The sequence below is a fragment of the Schistocerca americana genome, chromosome X (genome assembly GCF_021461395.2).
Source record: "Schistocerca americana isolate TAMUIC-IGC-003095 chromosome X, iqSchAmer2.1, whole genome shotgun sequence".
In the NCBI taxonomy this organism is placed as follows: Eukaryota; Metazoa; Arthropoda; class Insecta; order Orthoptera; family Acrididae; genus Schistocerca; species Schistocerca americana.
Window position 1 is genome coordinate 949,680,939 of NC_060130.1, and position 26,588 is coordinate 949,707,526.

The 26,588-nt window shown below is 39.4% G+C and overlaps 1 protein-coding gene across 1 annotated transcript in view; it reads right to left on the minus strand.

The window, feature by feature from the left end:
- The window catches only part of LOC124556828, a 554,569-nt gene that overhangs the window by 410,968 nt on the left and 117,013 nt on the right, over positions 1–26,588 (minus strand). The window contains exon 4 of the mRNA XM_047130843.1: positions 23,860–23,931. The gene's annotated coding sequence lies outside the window, so the exon portion shown is untranslated. The remainder of the gene's footprint in view (positions 1–23,859; positions 23,932–26,588) is intronic.

Below are 26,588 nucleotides of genomic sequence, written 5' to 3' on the forward strand. Positions count from 1 at the left end.
AGTTTTGCTATTTGGGCATCAAAAAAACTGATGATGGTCGAAGTAGAGAGGACATAAAATGTAGATTGGCAATGGCAAGAAAAGCGTTTCTGAAGAAGAGAAATTTGTTAACATCGAGTATAGATTTAAGTGTCAGGAAGCCTTTTATGAAAGTATTTGTGTGGAGTGTAGCCATGTATGGAAGTGGAACATGGACGATAAGCAGTTTAGACAAGAAGAGAATAGAAGATTTTTAAATGCGGTGCTACAGAAGAATGCTGAAGATTAGATGGTTAGATACATAACTAATGAGGAGGTACAGAATAGAATTGGGGAGAAGACGAATTTGCGACACGACTTGACTAGACGAAGGGACCGGTTGGCAGGACACGTTCTGTGGCATCAAGGGATCACCAATTTAGTACTGGATGGAAGAGTGGAGGGTAAAAATCGTAGAGGGAGACCAAGAGATGAATACACTAATCAGATTCAGAAGGATTTAGATTGCAGTGGTTACTCGGAGATGAAGAGGCTTGCACAGGATAAAGCAGCGTACAGAGCTGTATCAAACCAGGCACAGACTGAAGAGCACAATAACAACAAGAATTGTAAGTTCATTCAAAGAGGATGAAACTGGTGAAACAATTGCTTCTTCACCTTAAAAGAAACGAATAAATTTCAAATATGACTGGTTTTATGCTGCCCGTCACGAGTTCCTCACCTGCCCCAGCGTCTTCATTTCAAAGTAGTACTTGCAGCCTATGTCCTCAATTATTTGCTAGATGTACACCAGGCTGTGTCTTCCCCTACAGTTCTTACACTCCACAGTTCCCTAGAGTACCACGTAGGTTATTCCCTGATGCCGCAACACATGTCCCATCATCCTCTCTCTTCTCCTTGTCAGCGTTTTTCATATGTTCCTCTCTTCGCCGATTCTCCGGAGAAACTTCTCATTCCTTATCTTATCAATCCACGAGATTTTTAACATTCTTCTGTGGCACCACATTTCAAAAGCTTAGATTCTCTTCTGTTCCTGTTTTCCTACTGTCCATAATTCACTGCCATGCTGTGTTCCAAACGCACATTCTCAGAAATTTATCCTTAAATTAAGATCTACGTTTGACAACAATTGACTTCTCTTGGTCGCGAGTGTCCTCTTTGCATGTGCTAGTCTGCTTTTTAAGTCATTCTGCCTTCGTCATGGATTATTTTGCTTCCAAGGTAGCAGAATTCCATAACTTCCTGTGCTTCGTGACCACCAGTTTTGCTGTTAAGCTTCTCGCTATTCTCATTTGTGCTACTCCTCATTACTCTCCTCTTTTTCCCGTTTACTCACAATCCACATTCTGTACTCGTTAGATTGTTCATTCCATTTAACAGATCCTGTAATACTTCTTCACTTTCACCGAGGATAGCAATTCCATCAGCGAATCGTGTCGTTGATATCCTTTCATCCTGAATTTTAACCCCATTCTTGAACCTTTCTTTTATTGCCGTCATGCTGCTTCGATGCACAGATTGAACAGTAGGGGCGAAAGACAGCATCCCTGTCTTATACCCTTTTTAATCCGAGTGCATCGCTTTGGTATTCCAGAATTATTGTTCCCTCTTGGGTCTTGTAATATTGTATATCAGCCGTTTTCTCTGTTGCTTACCCCTGTTTTTCTCTGAATTTCGAACCTCTTACACCGTTCCAATTGTCGAAAGCTTCTTCTAGACTGACAAATATTATGAGCGTATGAGCGTATCTTGATTTTTCTTGAGTCTTCCTGCCATTATCGAGCGCAAAGTCATATTTGCCTCTATGGTGCCTTTACCTTTCCTGAAGCCAAACTGATCGTCATCTAAAAGACCCTCGATTTTTTTCATTCTTCTATGTTTTATTCTCGTCAGCAGTTTGGATGCGTGAGATGTTAAGCTCATTATGCGATAGTTTCCGCACATATATGCTCTTGCTATCTTCGGAACTGAGTGGGCTTGTATAGTCGTTTCCTTGCTATTTCTCCAAACTATTTTAGAAATTTCTATGCATTTTGGCTTATTTGATTCGAAGTCTTCCAAAGCAATTTTAAATTCTGACTCTAATACTGAATCCCCTATGTCTTCCATATCGACTCCAGTTTCTTCTTCTATGACGTCATCAGACAAGCCGCCCTGCTCATAGAGACCTTCAATGTACTCTTTCCACTTATCCACTCTTACATCTATGCTTAACAGTGGAATTACCATTTCACTCTTAATGGTACCAGCTTTGCTTTTAATTTCACCGAAGGTTGTTTTGACTTAAGTGTGTAGTGAATCAGTCGGCCCAACGACCATTCCTTTTTCGATTTCTTCATATCTTCCCCGAAGCCATTACGCCTTGGTTGCGCTGCACTTGTTATTTATTTCATTCCTAAGGGATTTGTATTGCAGTATTCCTGTCTTTCCGTGAACATTTTTGTACTTCATTCTTTCGTCGATCGGCTGAAGTATTTCTTCTGTTGCTCAAGGTTTCTTTGAAGTTATCTTCTTTGCATCTAGTCTGATTCTCCAACAACTGTGATTGTTCTTTTTAGTAATGTCCACTCCTCTTCAACTGAACTGTCTGTTGCGTTATTCCCTATTGCAGTATCACCATCCTTAGCGAACTTCAAACGCATTTCATCATTCTTCAGTGCTTCAGCATCCCACTTCTTTTCACTCCGATTTTTCTGTACGATTCTCGTAAACCTCCCTCTACTCTTCGTCATTACCAAATTATGGTTTCAGTCTATGTCAGCTTCTGGTCACACTTTACAATCCAATACCTGATTTCGGAATCTCTGTCTGACCACGATGTAATCCAGCTGGAATCTTTCCGTGTCTTAGGGTCTTTTCCAAGTATACTTCCTCCTTTTGTGATTATTAAGATAAAGAAAAGAGTTCTCGAGAAACTTTCTTGATAGCAGGATATGTAAGATGCTATTATAACATGCGTAGAAAGTTTTTCTTAATTCGGTACCGACTGAACCATTCATACTATGTTACTAACAGGGAGCTCTGACAATTCCGCTCCAATTAATTGTCTATTCGAGGAACATTCCAAATATTTCGAAAGAAAGTGCCATACTTCAGCTAATTAACACTTCGTCAGCTGCATGGATGATGCTTGACTTGATATCCCGTAGTTACTGAATAAGAATAGGGAAGCATTTGTTAGGCATTGAGTCTTTCTTCAATTATTGTACCTTGCGGAAGTGGAAAGATATATCTTTCTCGTTTACTAAGAAATCATGTAAGAGAGAGAGAAAGAGAGAGAGGAAGAGAGAGGGAGGGAGGGAGAGAAAGAATCACTATACATGGTCAGGGGTAATATTAAAACTCCACAATTAAGAAGGCACAATACAATGCTGGTTTCATTAGTCCAAATTACAAGTAGTTTAAATTCCTATAGTCGACCTGAATTCATACTGTTATGGAATAATCTAGCACAAGTATAGATATTTGCTCTCGTACTTCATTACTTTACGGAAATTGTTTTCTAAAGGACAGTATGCTGAATCCTTAGGCCAGAAGTGCCTCCGGGCAGGGTAGTACTACCAATATAATACATAATGTGATACAAATGTAATTTCACAGTCGTAAACGATTATTTTGTTAACTAAATAAATTTGAGGATCCGGCCTTAATCGAAACACAATTTTTTGCTGTTCACTATTTCCTATCTATGCTAGTGCTGTTGCACCGAAAAGCCTCAACATGAATTTAACTTTTGCCACAGCATCTTCAGTACCTGACAATGATTCAAGTGTGTCCATTGACCCACAGTTCTCCACATGTAATATTACGTAATTTGATGTAAGGTTGCGTTCACATTTATGTCCTAAAGAATAATAACATTTGAGGTCTTCTGCTTACGACAGGTATGCTAAGTTTCAGTAGTCATACTGAAACACGTCGAATCTTTAAATCAAATCGTTTTTTACTCTGAGTTTACCGTTCTGCATTCTAAGATTTATTTTATTCTACGAGCTACAGAGGCACCAACTGCAGTGACTCGAACGAATTTTCGTCGTAATATGTACAATTTCAAATTTTTCTTAGGGGCTTCGTGTCCTTTACCGCCTTTCTCGCCTGATGAGAGGCTGGTAACCTGAGTTATGCTTCGAAACGCTTTTTATTCTTAAATAATACGTTGTTCTACGAATATGTGACATATTAATAAATTCAATGTATGTTTTTGTCTGATTATGAACGTTTTGTGAAGTAGGCAGGAAGAAGCAATGTGTATTGTTATTCAGATAACAGTTGTCATTATGTATTTGTAACGAAAGAGAGAGCTCCTTGCGACTGTGACGAATATTAATTCCACAACTGAACAGCTAATACCCTATTAATATTTGAAAATGAAAAATTGTTTCGAAAAACAGGAATTTACAGTAAGTTCACGTTTTGATTATTTACGTTATTGTGACTGCAATTATCAAAGCAGGTACGATTGAAAAATGAAGGAATCTATCAGCAAGTATGTGGTAAAATCTTAAGGGTTTTCTGAAATAAATAAAGTACTAAAACATTAATGAAACTCTGTAAAATTAAAGCTTTACTTACATTAACTTACGTAAATTAAAATTAGACAACAGCAAAAAAGCAGAAACAGTCAGTAGTAATTCTTTAGGTATAATTAAATAGTGGCCAGTCTTGATCGATAGATACTTCAGAATATATTAGAAAGCATTTTTGTTAACTCATGTAATATGATTGGAAATTGACTGATTGCCGTTTCAGTTATTGCATTAAGTGTAATGTAGCCTTATGTGTAACGTGAAGTATTTTGTACCTGGCTACAAGTGTTACGCCTATCCAGGTGTTGATGGTGACCTAATAAAAGAAGTTCGTATTTTCTGTTGACAGGACCGGACTTGGATTATCTCAGTAACATTTCGATGTTACCTCATAGACAGATAATTTGTACATAGTGATAGGGTGTATGAGCTGTTCTCGCAGCTATCATTAGTTAAGAGAGTTCATGCTTTAGATAATGACACGGCGCTCCACACTTGGGCTGTGACGAAACAACTCCTGTTGCCAAGAAGAAACGATGGCAGTAGAACCGAACCTATTAAAAACCACAAGTAACATTCATAATTAAATAAGTTTGTTGATCAATTCAAGCACAATTGCCATACTTATACCATTATGTTAAATCGGCTGCTTCTATATAATGGTGTAATTAAAGAGGCGCGTAATTTCTGAGGAATTTTCTATCATTTTCACATCGCCGCGTTATCAGTTTAAATAGGAGGCAACAAAAGGACCTGAGACAACACCCAGCTGCTGCTGATGAATATTTTGCTGATGAAAAATACCAAGAATCTAACAAAGTTAGTATTAACTGGTAGTGACTCGATAGCAATATAGAACTAACGTCTCACATGTTATGTTTAGTGCGTGATGTTTATCTGTCTGCACAGTTTGCATATTGAGGATATCATCTTAACGAGAGGAGCCTGCCGCACGTATCAAGTTAACTTGCCTTGGATGGTTTGAAAATAGTTACATAATCTGCCCACTAAATATTCAGTACTCCATTAAAAATAAATTCTAAGATATGGTGAACAGCGCGTCGCAATTCACGCGCAAGTGTAGTTGATAAAATATTACAACAGAATAATACACAGTAAAAGTAATTTCTACTTGCACCTTAATTTCTGGTACCGTTGTGTTTTGTGGAGAAATTTCTTCCAAATGGCTTTGTTTCGCGTCCGTTGTCGATGACTTAAAAATTCTTGGTTATCTTCACTGGATTTGTCAAAATTTCTCAAGTTATTTGCTTGTACAGACGTTACTGATATAGATTTAAACTGTTTTGGTTCTAATTTTTTCTGTTGAAGCTGTAAAATAATATCACTCCAGTTTGGGAAGAAACCTTACGTGAAGTGTTTCGAATGCACAAATTATGTTCTGTACAATCAAAAACCGTAGAACATTTCATCGTAACCACCATGGAAACCAAAATAGCTGCTACGCTGCAGCACGCAAAGGCGATAAAATAATATATATGAGTTCTTTTTATTGCAATTGCTATCAAATTTTTAAGTGAAGAATTTACACCTGTCTCAAAGTAAATCATTCCCCCCAAAGAATTATGGAGCACCTCGAAAAGCTCTAAGCGAATAAGGCCACACGGTTTTCAAGTGTTTGTGTTTGATGCTCTTGGCTGACATTCGGGAGGAGAGAAGTCGAAATACCTTATAACGATTAACGATTAGGATTTCCGTGACTAATTTTAAACGATTCAGGCGAACAGTCAGATTCTCTGGAGAAATCACAGCCAACTTTCTGTTCCTATTCGGGCTTGTCTTCGTCGAACCCTTTCTCGCTGTTCAACGTGTAGCCGTAAATCAAAGTAATTGTTAACCACTTTTGTGGATCTGATAAAAAATCAGTAATGAAACCACGAACTAAAATGGTTCGAGGAAGAGAGCATGGCAAGCAACAGCAACACATTGGGCAGAATCAAGAAGTAGGCGTCGAAGATGAAGTTTTCCAGCATCAGCTTGGCTTCCTATGCCGATACTTTTACCAATATTTATGATAATTCAGCTTTTCTGTGTCCGCAAAACAACAAACGCTTTTTCTAGTTGTAGCAGCTATAGGATACGATCACAGATCTGAAACATGCCAAAGGTCTAGCATATTTACAGTATCAGCGTACTGTGCGAATGTACAATGTAGCACTAATATTTTACATTATGAAATAACTTCTTTGTAAGAACGTGTAAACAAAACAGTGTTGTACATCAGGGATAAGCCAAACGAGGCTGGGCTATTATTAACAGAGCTACACTGTATTTGTAAGAATGGTCGCTCTAATTCAAATCCACCTACCGTGGTTTTGGTTTTCTGCGGTTTCCCTACATTATTTCAGGAAAATTCATTGGTGGTTCTGCTATAAGTTCAAGGCCGACTACCAGCTCTTTTCTTGTCAAACTATACTTGTAAATATGTAAATGCCTTATATATTAATTATGTTTTTTTTTGTTCTTTACTGTAATATTGTTACATGTACTGTCTCTTGGCAAAAGCGGTCCCCCGATGCATAAGAATACTGTTACTACTACTACGATCAACAGTTCTGACTCGGTATATAATTTCAGTTGTGTATTTCTATGTGGCTTCCTCGGCAGTTTTGCATAACTGTTTATTTTGTTTAATAATTTTATGCCTTCTTGAGTTGAAATATATTATTTTTCTATCTGCGTCTATCGCTTCGGAGCTAGAATTCCACTTTTTAGGGCGACACTAATTTTCGAGCGTTTCACCTGCTTTAGTTTTACCGTCGCTTACATAGAAAAGATTTCCGGTCTATATCAATGATAAGCACCTACATGTTTGAGAATCTGTCATATTCTTCGCACATACTGAGACTGAGTGTAAAGTGTTAACTTTCGTGCAGCGTAGATGCAAATGTGGAGCTTGTCACCGGTGCAGAATGTGGAAAACTAAAGCAATTGTAAAGCTCTAAGGCATGAATGTAGTCCTTGAAAATGGAAATGTTTCAGACCCTTATAGAAAAATTAAACATTGTAACTGAAGACGTGATGACTTTAGTAAGTCAGTTTAAGCTTAAAACGTCGCAAATTTGCCTTGTCTGTCAATAATTTTATTTTTTCAGTAGAGGATCGGAAACGGTTTCCATCAATGAAAGAACAGAGTGAACTTCGAACACTTAATGCGTAGTTTTTCTACGGAAAAGGTCACATAGAGATCGTGAACGACGCAGAAAGAGCTGGCGAACCACTTTACACAGACTGCTGCTAAACTGAAGGAATCCAACTGCAATGATTCAGAATCCGTAAGTATGAGCTATGGACAGATACAGAGGAAATTACCGGTGTATGCATCGATAAGGTGCACCAAAAATCTAAGTAAAGACCGCAGATGACCAGAAAATCACAGATTTACATCCATTGTAACAAGTACAATGATACAACAAAAAATATGTGCTTTTATTCGTTAATCCAAACAGCATCACCAATAAAAACAGCTAAAATAGATGACTGTGCAATTGTTGATGGAGTTTCGAGCTGGCATACTTGAAGCCTATGTATCTGGACTTAATGTAGAAAAACGATTCATAAAAAAGTGTGGCTTTGCTCCGAAAATCTTAGAAAATATTTTAAGTGATGTTAATGGGAAAATGACAGCGTTGACTGGAGTATCAGTCTCAACATTCCATCATACTCAAGGAATAGGTCCCGACAGTAACGTGAAGGTGAGCCACATTTGGAAAACGTGTCCTTATTTTCAAGGATACAAATGCAACATTACGTATGTAGTACAAAAAATCGACGACAGTGGAATAGGACAGAAATGGTGTGTGTGCTAAACAAGCCTTAAATTGTAAACGAAAGACAAGAAATAAATACGAGTGATTTGAAACAGTTACAACACTCTATACGATGTGTTTCAATACACACCGTATCGCTAGCTGTCGTGGCATTATGTCTACTTTGAATTTCCGTCTTACGAGAAAGAAATCGTTAATCAGAATAGGAAACAGGGAAGAGTACCAGATACTTCAGCAAATCATAACAGCTTTGCCAATGAGCCTTTTCAAACTATTAGAGGAAAGGAGTAATAAAACTTATGCTAGATTTGACACATCAGAAATGCATTGTATTACGGCGGATAAAAAAACCAATTCACTGTCGAACAGAATCGAACTGAAATGCAGTTGGTGTTTTTGGAGCGTCGGCTGTGCGACGTACGAAATCGTGGAGATCATAGTTCCAAACGATTATTCGCCAGCTGCAATGTGAGAGTAGCATTACGACGATATCCACTGTAGCTCTTGAATTACTGTAACGAGGATCAGCATCAAAGGCGAACCAGTCATTAACGCGTTTCGGCTCAGGACTGGTTTCTTCGGCCTCTTGAGCATCAAAGACGATGCTAACAATTAGAAATCTACCACAGTACGGCAACGCCGTTTAATAGCTTCGATCGCTGCACTGGAAGACGCAGATGATTAGACATGTAATGGTCAGTTCATACTCTCTGCTGAGTAGCCAGCAATACTATGATACAGGTAAAGAACCTGCAAAGATGGCCAACCATCTTATGCTGCGTGAGAATGAAGAGGGTATTTAAAATATGACACTATTAATTATTGCTGGTATTTGAAAGTTATGAACTATAATAGACCTGTAAGGTAGCGACCAAATAAGTCCCCAAAGTCAAACTGTGTGTTAAATTATATTGAATGTAGCATATTATGTCACACAGCTAGTTAGTCATCTGACGTTTGGAGAACATAGAAAATTAAGCTCAGAATGCTGTAATTGCACCAAAAATGGGGTTCGACAGCCAGATTTACTGTTTCAATAACTGGTTGTTCAACTGGAAAAGTATTTTCTTCCACAGAATTTTATTCGACAGACGTCGAACAGAGAGGCTGAACCAAGAAACTAAATCTCATCTCGTTACACAATAGCACGAATACTATGACGGATAAGAATGTGTCATACAAGGTTGACGAAAGTTCTGCCACGGATTTTCTACGAGCTACCCGTGGCGAACATAATACAAACAAAGAGCGCAAGAGTGAGAATTCGAAAGGGACACTCCGTCAACACCGAGGTTATTGGTTCCAGCGGATTTGTTACATGTAAAATTAAATTTCAATAGGACAACAAATGAACTGTTTCAGTTGTTTCGAATAATTAAAAAAACCTGCGTACAAATTTGAGTGTGAAAATATTTGAAGCGTATCTACGAGATAAATGTATTAAGAAAGGAACCACAATATGGAACAAATCATATATCATCATAAAAATAAAATTAGAATACAGGTCGACGCCTCAGTTTGTTGTGCTACAGGGAAATCAAAGTACACAATATGATATACACGGCATCCCTTGTAAGGGTCATCAGGCACATTTTCTCTAGTGTTTCGGCAGATATTTGCAATTACGTTTTTGCAATGTGTAGCTGGAGTCAGCCCAAGCAAATACTGTCTCATCACGTCTTTCATACAACGCCCACGGTCGACAGAAGGTGTCGGTTTGCTGCCAGAAACAAACAAAATGATCTGAAACCGGAATTTTACGTGCCCATTCGATATTACGGTCTCAGGTCAGTCTAGTACGATATTCGTTTTATCGATGTGTATTAACAGCGACAATAAAACACTAAGAATAGCGAGTATTTCAGCAGTGACAGCACAAAGCCATTCCTGGAGTACCAGTTATTCTAAAATACATATCGGTAAAACGAATATCGCACCAGACTAATTAGGATCTGTCTGTCGAATGGACATGTGAAATTCAACTTTAAATATCATTTCGTTTGAAACGGTGAACAAACCGGCGCTTTCCGTCGGCACAGGTCGTCGTATGAAAAATGCGATGAGCGTCGTCGTATGAAAAATGTGATGAGCCGCACTTATCTGGGCTGATTCCAGCTACACATTGCAAAAACAAAATTGCAAATATCTGCCGAAATAGCAGAGAGAATGCGTCTGACGAATCTTAGGAGGGACACCCGGCTTAGTTCATGACTACCAATGGATGATAAGCGATTGAGTCATAGAATGAAACTAACGGAATGAAGAGGTTTAGAAGCAAAGCTCAGGAAAAGAACTGTTCATAGAAATTTATTTTCTAGGTAAGAACAGTTGCAGATTGAAATTGTTTAAATGATCTTGTAGTGTAGGTCTGTAGTCCAACAAATAAAAGAAAAGACGAGAAGAACAGTTCCTCGGAGGACTTTCGGGTTGAAGAAATTTTGGTATGTGACCATTAAAAATATTCTTACTCAAACGTGTGAGCAGGAATGCAACAGAGCACCGTGATACCGTAAAAAATGCAAGTCGCTTGCAGCTTGCAACTTGTGAATTCAGGGAAAACCAATTTCCACCTGTAGGTGACAATAGAAACGTACATCAAGTTACACGAATAACGATAATAAACAACGGGACGAAATCAGGCCTTTACATGTTAATAACAACAACAATTTCTCTGCTTGCGTGTCGGCAGGTACTTTCCAAAATAGACGTGTTGCTGCCAAAGACGCCTAGAAGTAGGATTAACGTCAACGCTTCGAACGCCCATCTGCTCATAGGCTCACACTAGCCTATCACTAATCTGTTATCGTTGAAACATGTTTCCGAATATTTCTCAGTTCAGTACGGGTAGATACGACGACTGACGTGTTTAATTATTAAATAACGAGTGGAACAGCACGGCAATAAATTGCAAATGGGCATACTACGAAAAAACAGATGAAAGTATACAATGTATAGTTACAGATTTAGAAAGAAATCCAAAAAATAGGAGTGTTTGGAAAATAAGAAAAAATGCAGTAACGGTATTAGTAATGTTCCAAGGCTTTTGATCAAGACTCCGAAGATAAAAAGAAAGTTTACGTGAGATGGTCGAAAAAAACATCTGTTTATTTCAACGGTTAGACGTTTATCATCAAATGAAATCCCTCTCATCTCTTTGCAAAACTACCCTAAAACAACATTGCGTCTATTTTTGCAAAGTGAAAAAGTGCACGATTTTGCACATCAGAATGATGCGCAACACGCTGTATCATAGTATGTCGCCCTCGAATGCTGATGCGCAAAATAATTAATGTTTATGCCAAAACCAGTAATTTAAAAGGAGGTCTTTTGTCTGATGACGTTGGGAAACCATTGAAATATGAGTAATATATTGTGGATAACATAAAATACTCGCGATTAACGCAGATTGTCATTCAGATCAGCAGTTACAGTCCTCAAGATACAGCAAATAATGGATTAAGTAAGTTATTCATCTATTTGTAAAATAATTGATCACATTCGCAATTCGATAATGGAGACACGGTGAACTGACCTGTCGATGGATACAAACCCACTTGTATACTCTGAAAGTCTTTGTTAAGTGCGTGGCAAGCAGTACATTTCATTGTACTGAGAGTTTGAGCTCTTGGTGTTCAGTTCTAGTCTCTGACGACCTCGCTATGGACGGTACGCCTTCCTTTCTCTTCAATTCACTGCTATTATGCTCCTGATATCTGTACAACATTCCTAGATTCCTGATTACAATTCCATTCTCGAAATATTAAATACAAGATAAACTGCACATTCCTGGCATCCAAACAACGAAACTATCTTGACAGTTCCTTTACTGGTGAAAAAATGTAAACGATACTTCCATTTCGTATAACCACGCTCCGTTACTCCAAGAGATCTGCGTGATCGTACGAAAAAATCACAGTTTAGTGAATCTTACACCATTTTTCGATTAAGTTGCAGGCTTTAAACAAGTTGCGAGTTGGGACTAAGTATTGTTGTATTTTCCAATGAAAAGTAGCACCAGCTTGCTGACAACCATCATCGAGATTTTTGTAGTGCTATTTTATCTCTGGCACATAATCTTGCTTTCAAATCCTCTAAAGACGCGTAAACAAACGCCCGAGATTTCACCCAGTTTTCATACATGATATGTATTCATGCAAAAATCGGAACACTTCCTGCACTGAAATTTCATTTCAGGCTCAACTGTAAAACATTACGTTCAGTTCAATGCCGTTGTTATGTCGCCCATTGTAGTACTCGTATGTAGCGATGGGCAGAAACCGTCGACATCATTAAACGGTGACGCAAAACTCTTGCTCGTTACTAAGATGCCGTTTTTACTTACGAGACAATCGATCGTTTTTAATTGCGTCCGAGAAAGAGGATGATCGCAGACTATAGAAGCAGTCGTCCATTTCTTGCCTTACGGTTTTCGATAACAGCTGCGTGAGGATGAGAACGTCGGACGTATCTCTGCGAAAATACCTGAATTTCACGTTATCGGTCAATTTATTTGCCAGGTAGTCAATACAATCGGTTTACGAAGCTACTCACCTACCGCAAATTTTTTTACGTAACTGAAGACTTTCGTGAAAACTATTCTGTATTCTCACGTAAATGCTTCCATATTATTTGGGTGCATTTCTAGGCTTGAAAATATCTCTCCAGAGTGGATGGATCTAGTAGCGTGTATTTCATAACTTTGGTAACATGCCTCATGAATTTTTTTAATGTGTCGTATTTTTAGTGTGTTCTTAGGAAGCTTCGAAGACCGAGGGTATTTCTGAGGTTCCTGCTTATTATAGCGCAGTCTCAGAACAGTCAATTCCCTTTGGATACAGGAACAACGCTACTTAGCCCATACTTCCACAGATTTATAGCTTCCATTGAATAATAATGCGTGTATTGTTAACTGTAGTAGACAGTGTTAGAGAACTTCTGTTATTCGCTGAAAAAAATACTTTCTACGTGTCGCCTTTCACTATTCGCTCCCTGCACATATGATTAACAAATCTCGAAATACTACATGTTCTTCTACATGTTCTTACACTTGACAAATTATAAGAAAAGAGTCATGAGATGTAGGCATTTCACTAAAAATAATCGAAACCCTCAGCGAATGTAATAAAAATTTAGTAAATTTCAAACATATTTTCAGAATGTCTGCAAAAATAAAACAATCCCTCAAAGTTGGAACAGTGCTGGTATAATCGTTTCCCACACGAAAAGTGACAGACAAGACATAAAAATGATGGATACATCAGCCTCCTATCCGTAATCTAAATGATATTAGCAAAAATAATTACTAACTGCATAAAAACATTGGAACAGAGGATACAGTACAATAAACCATTTCCAAGTCAAGTATGAAGTTGTGGAACGGGACCACTAGGGTGAATCTTCACTTTGCCCTGGATTCAAATATTCTAGGAAAGTATTTGATTCAGTTTTCACAAAATTTGTACTATCATGTCTTGAGACACAAGGTTAGATAGTAATTGAGTGTATATACTGCTATGGCGTAGCCCTATTAGGGTAGAGGGATATACGTAACTAGAAGAGGATTTTGTCTAGGAGAGTTTGTGTCTCCGAAACTATTCCCACAAGCCCAGCAGGAAGTTCTCAGCACGAAGTTGCAGAACTGGACCACAAGTGTGGATCTCCACTTCGCCCAGTATTCAAAGACTTTGAGAAGGTATTTGATTCAATGTTCACAAAATCTGTATTATCAGTGTAGGAGACACTGAGCTGAGTATATATGTTGCATTGACACAGCTTCATTAAGACAGTGGGATATTCATATTTGGGGGTTTGCCTAAGAGAGTATATACCTTCGAAACTATTCCCAGAAGCCCAGCAGGACGTTTCCACATCCCTAAACTGGAAAAATGAAGTATAAATGCAGGTTACTGGAGAGTAACTGAAGCACCTCTTTACATCTAATACAGATAACCTTCAACATCTCATACAAGAACTTGACAATGAAAATGAAGTGGAAGTGGACTGGACATATTGATGGTGGATCCACCAAAGAAGTTATGTGCTGGATTCCAAGAGATAAGAGAAGTCTGAGGGGAAATTACATTGATGACGTTAAAAAACACGCATGTGTATAACTGCAGACTGTAAAGCATGGGGCAGTCAGGGATAGATGTCAAATGGCTGATGGTGACCACGTATTTCGCTTCTCGCTCATTTCTGATAGCAGCTTATCAAGGGAAATTTGGGAATCTTAAGAAAGCACAGAATTTGAAATTTGCAAATATTTTGCAAGCTGTGGACCAGAAATGCGGGTGTAACGATGGAACACGAAGAGCCACAAACTAGCGTCCGGAGCGTATTTCGCTTTCCTAGAACTTATTGTCGACAATTTTGCATAATGGACGCAAAGTTAATTAATTTAAGGAAGTAGAAGATTATATCAGACCGATAAGATGGCATTTCAAGTAAAACATCATCGTACTTTTCGGTCTGGAAGTCTAAGAATGAATTCCCCATCTGAATTACTCACTTTTTACTCACATACTGCAGAAAGAACTCTGCAAGGCTCACACGCCTAACGGTGACTTAGCTCGCTTTTAAAGGCAGTAGCGACTATTTAATCAATCTCTTTAGTATCAGCAGACGTGCCCACCCAAATTCGAGTGTATGAAGATTCAAATAAACGGCTCTGAGTAGGAAATAATCATTCATGAGACCACAGTAACAAGAGTTTACGTAATCTAGAACAATTGCACAGCCCTTGGCTGTATCGTTTTCCAGAGAGAGGACAGCAATATAAACGATCGCTTTTCGCAGATAGTTCGGTGACTTTTGACCGTATGGCAAAAAAGTAGATCGCCATGCTCATGCAAAAGGTACAAGTAAAATTTTTATGAAGTCGACTGTATACTACTGTAGCACAAACTAACGGAGTTCACCTTGAGGAAATGTTAGCATTTTCATCTAACGCAATACGACAAAAACTACTTTCTACGGCACTACACATCCCTACTATCTAATCAATAAGACAGAAATTCAGTTATCAGTTTTACGTCAAATAAAGTTGAATGTAGATCCAAATAAAATAAGTTCAGACACAGACCTGTGAGCCGCAAGCAGACAGTCACTGACAGTAGACTGAATCACACCGCGATTTATTAGCAATCAACAAAATAATATTCTTAACAGGTACTCCGTCGAAACTGTGCAAATAATAATAATGAAGAGAAAATTTGTGTATCTATCGTAGAAAAGGCATTAATAAAGACATCTAAGCTTAACGTGAGAATAAACAGTTATGACTTCAATGGGAGAAGACCGAATAGTTGTGTAAACAATAAGGGAAGTTACAGTTGGGCTGAGATAGAAGTCTGCCAATACGAAAATAGAAGTATGTACATTAATTAAAACGAGAAAACATTAGTGCCCTAAAGGTGCCGTGAGTATAAATAAATGAGCAATAAAGACGTCTAATCAAAGACCATATGTGATTAGTGGAAGAAAGTAGCCAACGCAAGTATGTTGCATAAATTAAAACTGGAGTATTTTTACGACGTCCAGAAGACATATTAAATCACAAAAGTAGACTGACTACTAAAAAAACTTCAGTGAATAAATCATAAAAGACCTTATAACAAGAATAGTATCTTTAAAGGATAGCTAACAGTTATTTGGATTGAAGTCTGGCAAAATCGACGCCATTCAAGGAAACGACAGTTTTACATACACATAGGAAGGGAATGAAAGCATTGGTGAAAGAGTGAAAATTGGTGTGATACATGGGAGACATATAGTACAACAGAAGGAAGGAAGAGATGTGGTCTACAAACTAAATAAACTGCAGAGAGGAACGTAAACAGCTACTAAAACCATGGGAAATATTTCAGCATTTTCGGATTTGAACATAAAATACGAAAAAAGTGGAAACTGTCTTTTAAATTTTTAAAGAAAAGTATTTCATGTTAAATACACAGAAGGGAACAAAAGATTTAAAATTACAGTCAATAGCTGCCTTACAATAACGGTGAATTCTTATTTGCATACGGTGTAGAAAAGATTACAAGTATCGCCAACAAAGAGATGACTGTAAAACCGTTAGCCTTATCAGTGAAGGGACATATTTATTTTAAAACGTGTTTTCCATTTCATCAGTGTCAACTTATATACATTCTAAGGTTTCTGGAAAGCATGGGCACATGCGTTCGGACTTTACAATGATGTGGGATTATTGTATCGAGAAGAACGAATAGTTACGTTATGTAAAAGTCGAATTTGTGTGATACATGGCTAAGGAAAATAATGATAACTGTTGCAAGAAAAGTATGAACGTAAAACGAAGAAAAGGAGAGACATACGAGAGGACAAAAGTTAAAATGTTGTTGTGTACATTACGCCTCTACTGACAGAACAGCATCGCTGAAAGCAAGCAAACTAAACGCGAAATTTATGAAACATAGAAAATAAACTAAAAAGTATCCATCAGCATGAGTTTAAGCTACTGATGCTGTTATTAGCGAACCAATGCTATTCATGGAATTCTCGATAAGGGATACTTGTATCTATATGCGAGATGGACAAGTTATTCAGACCCTATAATTATCCATTTGAAGAATATTAACCCTTAAACACGAAAATCGAGCCTATGTAAGGACGGAAAATATTCCTGCCGGTTCCTGAGAGATATATTCTGGCAATATCAGAAATTAAATATCTCGCTGTAATGTGGAATGAGGTGTCACAGAGAAGAGAAACAGCGCAAACTGGTTGGAAAATCGTGCCAAGATATCGCGCTGTGTTTTCCCAAAACTGCACTGTTCATACGGCTCCAGCCTGTTGTAGTTCAAAACCAAGACAGGGAAAACTGATGAAAATTTAGATTTTATTGAGAGAGTAAGTTTCGGTGTTATCTGATGTATTATGGTTTCGTTGTTTCCAGGTGTTGGTACACATACATCTGCAACAGGCTACAACAGCTGCAAATCTGCCAGTGAAGCTCTCGCTTAATACGTTTTTCGCTGTGTTTATCCTCAGGTGGAGGAGATCTATGGTTCATTTAATACCAAACACTTACGAAAACACAACGTTACAACTTTTTTTCAAGTAAAAATGAACAAAAACTTGTTCATCGTCAGCTTGGTGAGTGACTTTCATAGAAATGAAAACGCCCATTACCATGTAGATAGCACGTACTTTAGACGGGAGCTGGCAATTACTTTGGCTGGCACTCTCGTTAGCATCAATGTACACTTTATCTGACACCGTGTGGGAAAGGTAAAATAGCTACGAATACTGACCAACTTGCGATGAAATAGTGTCACAGCTTCCTGAACGTGAACTACGAATTGTCTGTGTTTTCGAGAAGGTATCTCCAGGAGAGAATATCTCCGCCGTCGCAATAACGTCAATAAACTGACCGACCAAGTACAGTTTTATTTTTCCTAGAATGCGCAAATTTTTGGTGATAGCTATTCAAAGATCACGTCAGGCAGTTTAGATATCACGAGGGATTGAAAATGTTTTCGAATTTTCAGTGCTGTGGAACTCCTCTACTGAAAATTCTCTTTGAGGATATCGTCGTTTCTACGCCAAGGACAAAAAGACTGAATGTTTCCAAAGTGTAGCGTCAGTGTGCACCTGAAAATGTGTGTATGGAAGCAGATTTTCAGTACTTTCTAGAAATCTTTGTATGGTATAATGTTAAGGCATAAGCCTAGGAAAGTTTATCTCGTAAGAGTTTTTCTTCTTCAGGCCTTGAGATGCAACCGACTGGGCAACTGTCAACAATATAGCCGTATCTTTATTTAAAATCCTAGAAGAATTTAGAGTTGCTTGAAACATAATTAATACAATTGTGTGAGATTGAACTTGGCCTCCGTGAACCGGTTGACAACATAAATATAGTAACATGTGCAAAGCGATAAATATGAAATCGTCGTTCAGTTGGCGAGTGAAGAATCCGTTGACATAATTAATATACTTGGACAAACTCTCGAAAACCACGTTACAAATTCAATGATAGGTGCTAGACAAGCAGATGGGCTGCTCCAGATTCTCTCGGTGTGTGTTCTAAAGAAAGAAATATCTGTGTGGAGTGAGAAAGCGACTGTTAGGGCCAAAAATGTAGGGGACAGACATAATTTGCTTATCCTTTGCTGTATTTTTTGAAAAATATCTGACGGAATTTGTACAAGCACACCTCCTAAGTTCGTAAATCTGAGAAAGCTGAATTTCAAATATCTTTCGAGAAAACAGAATTCGCAATCAGTACAGTAACCTCGTGTAAGTTGTTAGTAACAGAATAAGGGAGAAAATGATACGATTGCTAAGTGTAAATACTTACGTGAAATAACACATATCACTCAGTTAAGCGAAGAAATTAAAAACCAAGAGCGGTCAAACTGTAAGTGAAATACGAACTGTCTAAAGAAAGAATAAAAGAGTCTCGCCGTCGACACCAGTGATCAAAGCAGTGGGTCTCCTTGCTACAGATATATACTGTCTACAAAATCAGACGAGTACAAGGCAGAAAAAGGAAACAAAAATTGAAAGAAAAAGAACGGAGAATGACGAGTCTAGATACACAAAAAGTGAAGACCCACACGAAAAATGAAAATGTCTTACATTAACGGCAAAAAGCGGAGAAGATGGACAATAGAACCCAACAAACTGAATTTTCGGTCATACTTACAAGAGTAAAAAAGGCAACCAGTGGATCCAAAGAATACAGAAAGACATGGCATAATGAGCCTAAAAGAGACACGACAGAAAGCAAAATTAAATTTACGAATTCGGTACAAAATTTCTATAATTTCCTAGAAAATAAATAAATAGAAACGACGGGTAGACGTAGGAAAATATGAGAAACCATCATAAAAAAATGCAGAGCTTTGGGAAAGGCAATTCGGAAAAGGACAACAAACGAGAATGAATGCTGTGGGCTGTTTTATGTGGTCTCTGAACGTCTGAATCTCAAATAATCAGAAGCGTAGCGAAAATGTTAGGGAGACACTAACACTGGGTAAGACACACTGATACTACAGACGAATTTCCTTGCGGATGCGAGCGCATTCTTTGTGAAGTTACAGCAACTTTCTCGTCTTTTGTTATATGCCGTGAATCATGGGTTCACGTCTATATGCATCGTTATTGGGTATGCAGAAGGTAGCTCTCCAAGCAAACGGTGCTGCAACTAAAATGCGAATGAAGGTGGTCAGTGCCGCTGCATTACAACTTATGAACAGGAGCGTTAGCAAGTCCATCGTCTGTTTTTACTCACTACACGCACAGTTCGTAGGGGACAGGGGCACGTAATCGGTTTTCCTACGTGAATGAAGCTATTTCCCAAAAACGAAATGTTTCACATCTTATATATAGTACCCGAAGAAACATACTTTTTTCAATAAGAGACTTATTTTCATCGCGTGTCGCCTAATAAATATTGTACAGAGCCTAGGAAATACACGCATATGTGTTGATTGCACTAAGAGACACGAAAAGTATACTTTCTTTTATCAATCAAAAAAGTAATCGTCATGAAAGGCTGCACCGTTCTACAGTAGTACCCTATAGTTTTCGTCGGCTGATTGATGAAGGGTATACGGGGCACGTTCATCTGTTTCATTCTGTCTTTGCAAATAATCGTGAATCCGTTGATTTGCGCTGAAATTTTTATTCGGACTCCAGTGAGAGCTGTCACAGGTTGTAAACAGTTTTCCGCTACAGGTAAGTCAGGTGTTCGTAAAACACGACACAATTCTCACGCTTGTGTTTGCTCGCCGCGAAAAGTAAACGAAAGAACGGCAGCAGAGGTAGAGTGCTTTTGATATTGGCAGCGAAGGGTTCGACGTCGCCGCAGACACGCTTCTTTTTCGGCTCAGAAATTATTGACCACTGCTGTCAAAGAGGTCCGCGTCGCTGCGGGGCAAGGTATAAACGTGGGAACATGATAAATTACAAAAATGTTTGACCGATAATCAAAGAGAAATTATCGCCAAATAACTGCCATTAACGGTGACCGTGGATTCGAATATATTTGTCATGTTTTACTTCTGCGACTCCAAAGGGAATGAATTAATTTTCTATCACCGTGTCGAGTTCTTTCTGCTGGAGGTCTTCCAGTCGGGCAGAGAATACCGAGAAAACAAAGGCGTGGGCAATTTCTGCAAATTGTAGACAGGCAGTCTGTCCTGGAGGGCTACCTTCGGAAACAAACGCGCCAATATGTCAACCGAAATATTTTTAATAATCAGACAACGCAATTTTGCCCGTTCGGCGATTATTCTACGCAATAAATATGTAGCCGAAATAAAAGGAAGCTCGCCAGTGGGGGGGAGGGGGCGGGGGTCGCGTAATTTATGTGTGCGAGAGAGAGGGAGCGAGGCAACATGGCGGCGGTCCTGGGTTCGACCCCAGAGGCCGGTGGCGGGGGCCGGCGCCATCATGGCCGGCAGTCATCGAGGCAGCCAATGACGATGATGATGACGATCGGACCAATACGGATGATTCCGCCCCCACCATCTACCCCGCACCCCTCCGCCCCGTCCCTAATACAATGTAGCATACATAAACAAATGATGGATGAGACACTCGGCAAACCCGTTAAATGATTTTTGTATTAGCTACGGTATTATTTTTGCAATGAGTATTATATGTAATGTAAACTGCATAGTGATGTATTTTGCTGTAAATTATTTATAAAAGCGTCATTCCTCTGACTGGCGCATTATCTGCGAGAAGAGCCTTTCTGAAGTTTATTTCGCAATTATTGGCAGGTTGCGCGCGGACTACTTGACATTATAAAACAATTCTTCTGGACGAACGAGCAGGCAAACAAATTACAAATGTGCCCTGCGGTTCAAAACCTTACACACATGCAAAGAAGCAGTAAAAAGAAGGCAAATATGGTAAACGAGAACCACATAGCTATTTAGGGAAAGACTAATTACCGTTGTAAAGCAACTCCGATTAGGAAAGAATGTTATCATGGAAGTTTGAACCAGAATAAATACGCATGGCTGTTATGCAGTCACCTATTTGAATCAGCCATAACGTACATGCTAAAATTGTTTGTGGCGCTGCCACTGTAAGTATAGTGAAGGAGGATGGACTTTTGGAAAAGACTAAAGATAGCTTAATGGAAAAGATCCAGCCTACTCGTACGAAAAACTAGACTGAGCCACAGTATTATGCACGAGGGCAGAATAAAAGTTTGCAGACGTACGAACACACTGTATGAAATCGAACTCTACTGCTACAGAAAGACATAGCTGGAAGACATCTGAGGTTTGATGCGTGACTCCCAAGCTGAATAACGAAGAGATGAGCATCTAACCTGTGAAGAAAAATTTTCAGCGAAAATTTTCCGAACTATTCGTTTAATGTTTTGAAATGTTTTTTGTGGGAATGAAAGTAGAAAAATTTTTCTGTAATGTGTTGGATCAGAGTTGGACACGAAATATGTAGACGATTGTTATCTGGTGGGTTAAAACGAATCGATGTGAGCGACGCTAAGTGTGTCCACGCTCGTAAGCTGAGGAAGTATTTACCGAAGATCACTTCTTGATTACAACTTTGCAACTACAATAACCTCTAATACGACACAAACGAAAACTGTGTAATTTTGTAACAGTTGCGGACATAACAAAACAGAATGAATTTGGAACGCATGTGACCTATCTACAGACATACAAGCAACAGTAACCATTACAAAGAAAAATTCTGTGCACTGAGGATCACAGATAGAAATATCGTTGCAAGTGTATAACAATAGTCGTATACCTAAAAACTTTTGTCGGGAAATGAGCGATGCTGTTACGTAAAACGAAAAGAAGAACGGAGCCTTGCATGTAGTAACGTTTCTCAATGTCTGACAGCAGTACTGGGACCGGAGTGCTTTTGTTTTCGTGATATGAGCTGTTCTACAGAAGACAAACAGACTTAATGAGATAATTTTATGATACTGAAAGGAAAAACGGTAACCTGAAGTCTCCTTAGAACTGAAAAAAAGAACGGGTGTCTTTTATAGCTGTTATCGGAGTCCTATTGAGATCAGTGTTCTACTTGAGACACATTTGTGATACTGTGTGAGAGTCTAGTACAGAATTTGGAATCATCCAGGGAAAAACCGAAATTCTGCAAAGCAAGATGAGCAACAATAACAGTTAACACGTATGTATCAATGAAGAAACAGCAGTTTACTCAGTTTTGTTCTCCTTAGTGAAGCATTCAGCAGATTATAAATAGTCAAAATACTGTTCCGTCCATTATCGAGGAGAAATGAACAGGAAGACAAGATGGTCTCTGGATGGAAGTCCACCAAAGATCTGAATAAGACTAAACCGGTGTAGGTGCATAGTTTTTCTTTTTTTCAATGCAACCGTTGTAACCTACAGATTCAGGTCCCTTTGATATTGAAAAGAGATCCATTCTACAGTAATTTACAACAAGACAGGAGTTTGGGTTTTATTCAAAATGTACTTCTGTACTTTTCTAACGGTATAGAATACGTTCCGCATTGCTGTTGTGTGTACTTAGTTAGTGGCAAAGTCGTACCTTCCTTCCCATTTATCCTATGCTAACTATCTTTGCCTTATCCATAGGCTCTTCGTGCTATATAGTTCTAGAAAATGCTTTTCTTACTATTTCTACTTCTGTGTGAATATACTTGTTGAGAATTCTCAATAAGCGAGATTTAATAACACAGGAAACATGCTAACCTGAGTGGAGAGCGAGTAGCGAAATAAGGCATGGCACGTGAGGGTAGCCCCGTTTGTCTGTTTTCTTAGCCGTGCAAGTCGGTGCAAGGGTGCGCGCTCTATCCATCATTGCGGCCGCTTTCGCACGCTTACAGCACACGCCACTGAGTTTTTTCAACTTGTCTTCCTTGCCACGTACTTTGAAACGAGGCGACTTATTTTTAATCGTACCAGCTCTGTATTCTGCCGCCTGAGTAGGAACTAAACTTGGTTATAAAGGTAAACCTGCGTGCCATACGGATGAGAGGACAATATATTGTAAATTTAAATCAGTACCGAGGAAAAATTTTAAGAAAAGTCCACGTAAGGTAATGGCAATTGGTGTGTGTCTAAACCTGATTAGAGAAAACACAGTTTGTAAACTGGAACAAACTCTTGCCGTTTAGCAATAACAGGAAGCGCATGTGGTCGACACCCCTGAACGAGTGAGCATCTTGCGGTATGACGAAGAACATTCCAAACGCTTGGAGCGTACATTTAATAGTAATACTCTCACGGTGGATCGCAGCTGGAGGGTTGAAAACTGACAGAAGGTCAACTCGCTGCCTATTGTAAGCCTCATGTCTGTGGTAACTATAAACGTAGGACAGTTTACCATTACTCGTGCACATTACGCAGCAACGATTACCAGTCGCGAAGGCAGTATCAGGGTGTCGTTTAGTGACATAATTCCCACACATTATTGCTTTACTGTAACACATTTCACACGAAGTCAAGTGTATGACAGCATCAATTCAAACAACAGAGGAGAGCGCTCACTGCGTTGAGGCGGCATTGCAGAAGGGACTGCGCGCAGCTGTGTTACGGAACACCACGTCTTCCTCGCAAGCTTACCGAGTGAGAGTCTTATGCCGTCGTTAGTGTGTCCATAGTTGGGTAGATAACTTCTTCAATCCGGGATTTACACTGAAATTAGAAAGAAACAAAAAGAATAGAATTAGGAGGTGACAGGTGATATTCCTTTTGTTATTGCGCGTGCAGTTGTGCAAATGCATGGACATGCTAAAAACCATGCTCTTAAAATGTTAGACAAAGGACCGATATATAATATATATACTTGAAGACAGCTAGAGCGAGTTAGACATTCCAAGAAAATCATCATATGTCAAATTTGCCGTCTTGGTACTTGATAAGTTGAGAATTTTCTTTATTTATTTACTTGAACGTGGCTTTGTCATTAAAAAATTTCTTCGCGTGCTATATTACTAGTAATTTTTCACAAAATTTCTATGGAAGACTAAGGGGTAGCTTGACAGGTATGAAGCAATAGTAAACCAGTTCAAATGGTTCAAATGGCTCTGAGCACTATGGGACTTAACATCTGAGGTCATCAGTCCCCTAGAACTTAGAACTACTTAATCCTAACTAACCTAGGGACATCACACACATCCATGCCCGAGGCAGGATTTGAACCTGCGACCGAAGCGGTCGCGCGGTTCCCGACTGAAGCGCCTAGAACCGCTCGGCGACACTGGCCGGCTAGTAAACCAGTCTACGGTTATATTGATCGAATTACCTAAGTAAAGTTAGGAGAGATACACTTGAAGAAGTTCCATTAACGTGAGCGTTTTCCAAATCAATGGCGAAACATGTTTAGTTTACGTTAGTACCGTAAACTCAGACCGAGAGGTAAAAATGAGCACAATAATATAAATATTCTGGAGAGAGAATGCGTTGTGTGAATATTCAAATAAAAATGATGAGGGACATGCGAAGAAAGTATCAGAAGTCACTAGATGATGTGCCACATGGTAAGCGCATCATATGTGGATGTAACATATAGAAGGAATTAGGATTTTAAAAAGCTATACAGGGGTGAAGTGTCAATTCATGGTTGGAGATCGTTCTCACGCACTTGTTCTTATGTTACACAAAACAGTGAGCTTCACTGCAGTTTTCGACGATTTTCCACACACAAATAGTCGACTGCTCCGTTGATACAGTTCTGGGGTATTCTTGAATATATGGTTCTATTCTTCAGCTTAATGTATACTCTGCCAAGTTTGAGACACAGGGCGCTTTTTATTTTTGGACATACAAATATTCTTTCCTGTGGGTGCCACAGATGGAGTGTAGGAAAACGGCAACTTATGTGACCTTATGCGGATTATAATTTGCCGTATTTCATTTGCACAGTCTCTGTGAGAGCGATAAGTAGAGAAATATTTGTAGGTTCCCCTCTGAAATACTGATTTTGGAACTTTATTGTAGTTTTTAGAGAGATGTTAGGAGTCTTTCTTGGAATATTTGACAATCCAGATTCCGCAGCATCAGCATTTCTCGGACGCTCTCTCGCTAGAGCATTCGCTGGAGCATTTGCCGGAGTCTTCGCGCTACCTCTCTATGTCTTGGACAATGACTTAATCGCAGCGTGGCGTTAGTACATAGATCTTGCCAGCTTGTAGCACTTTCAGCGGAGTCGACGAAAAAACAGAAAGTAGGAAGGCGAGCGGTTAAGTTCGGGTGCAACCTCAGTTGCCCAAGGTCGACGGCTAAGCTGCACCGCATCTCACAACAAAGCCTGCCTCTGAGGTCGTTATCAGCCTAACTTTGGCTGTCTCACGTATGTTTACTCCACGGTGTAACGAAGAGGAGATGCGGCGCATTTCTGACGACGACCCTCTTCTCGATTTACGCATATTTATGCTGTTAGATTCTCCAGCAATATCGGAAATCGACTCCAATTTCTTGTTCACGACATTATATTTTTGCCTAAATCACAGTCCTCCTGCGATTCGCTACACAGGTTCGCAGTCAGTTCTTCCCTGGAAGCTGGTCACATTTCAGCGCAGCGCTCGTAATGGTGTTATTATAGACGAAGGCCGAAATACCGATGGACGAGAAGAAAGAACGATGTGGCGGTATACCGGAGCGCAGGCCTGGGCATCTTCTGTCGGCGCCTACATCCTGGCGCCTATTTTTGAGCCGAGGTATCGGCAGAAAATGGCGAGCCGCCGTTATGACGAGAGGCGGCGTGGAGGTCTTCCCCAGGCCGTGCAACGAACCCTGTTTTAAAAGGCTCCTTCTTCGAGTGGGCAGTTGGTAGGCGAAGATGGGGGAAGCTAGCACTGAGAACTGGTTTCTTGTGGCGGCTGTATCAGTCGGCCGCTGGACGCTGCACGACTATTAGAAGCGAGCTTAGCACGCCACCGGACTCTCACTTGGCCGAGCGCAAAATTACTCTCATTGTCAAATGGAGTGAAACTGGCCGCGCTAAACATGGCCACCCGTACAAACTCGCATTTGCTGCGGCATTACGCGTGTCGTTTAACGGTTGCCTGTGTAAGCCAATAAAGCCCGCCAGCGGGTTAGGGTAGCAGATTTTCTCAGTAAAGGAAACAACACTGCTGAGACTTGAACCGGGCTGTAGGGGGTCTAGAGTGTTTTTTGGGAGGCCTAGACACGAAGTCCTTAATTAGGGTGATAAAGAGTCCACTACGTACCAACAACGCCGAGAGTAGTCAGATAAGGGTAAATGTCGAACCGTTCAAACTCTGAGAAACACTGCTGCTCAGCCTCAGAACTACTGTATTGTAGCTTTGCGGGCTTATCTCAAACCCCAG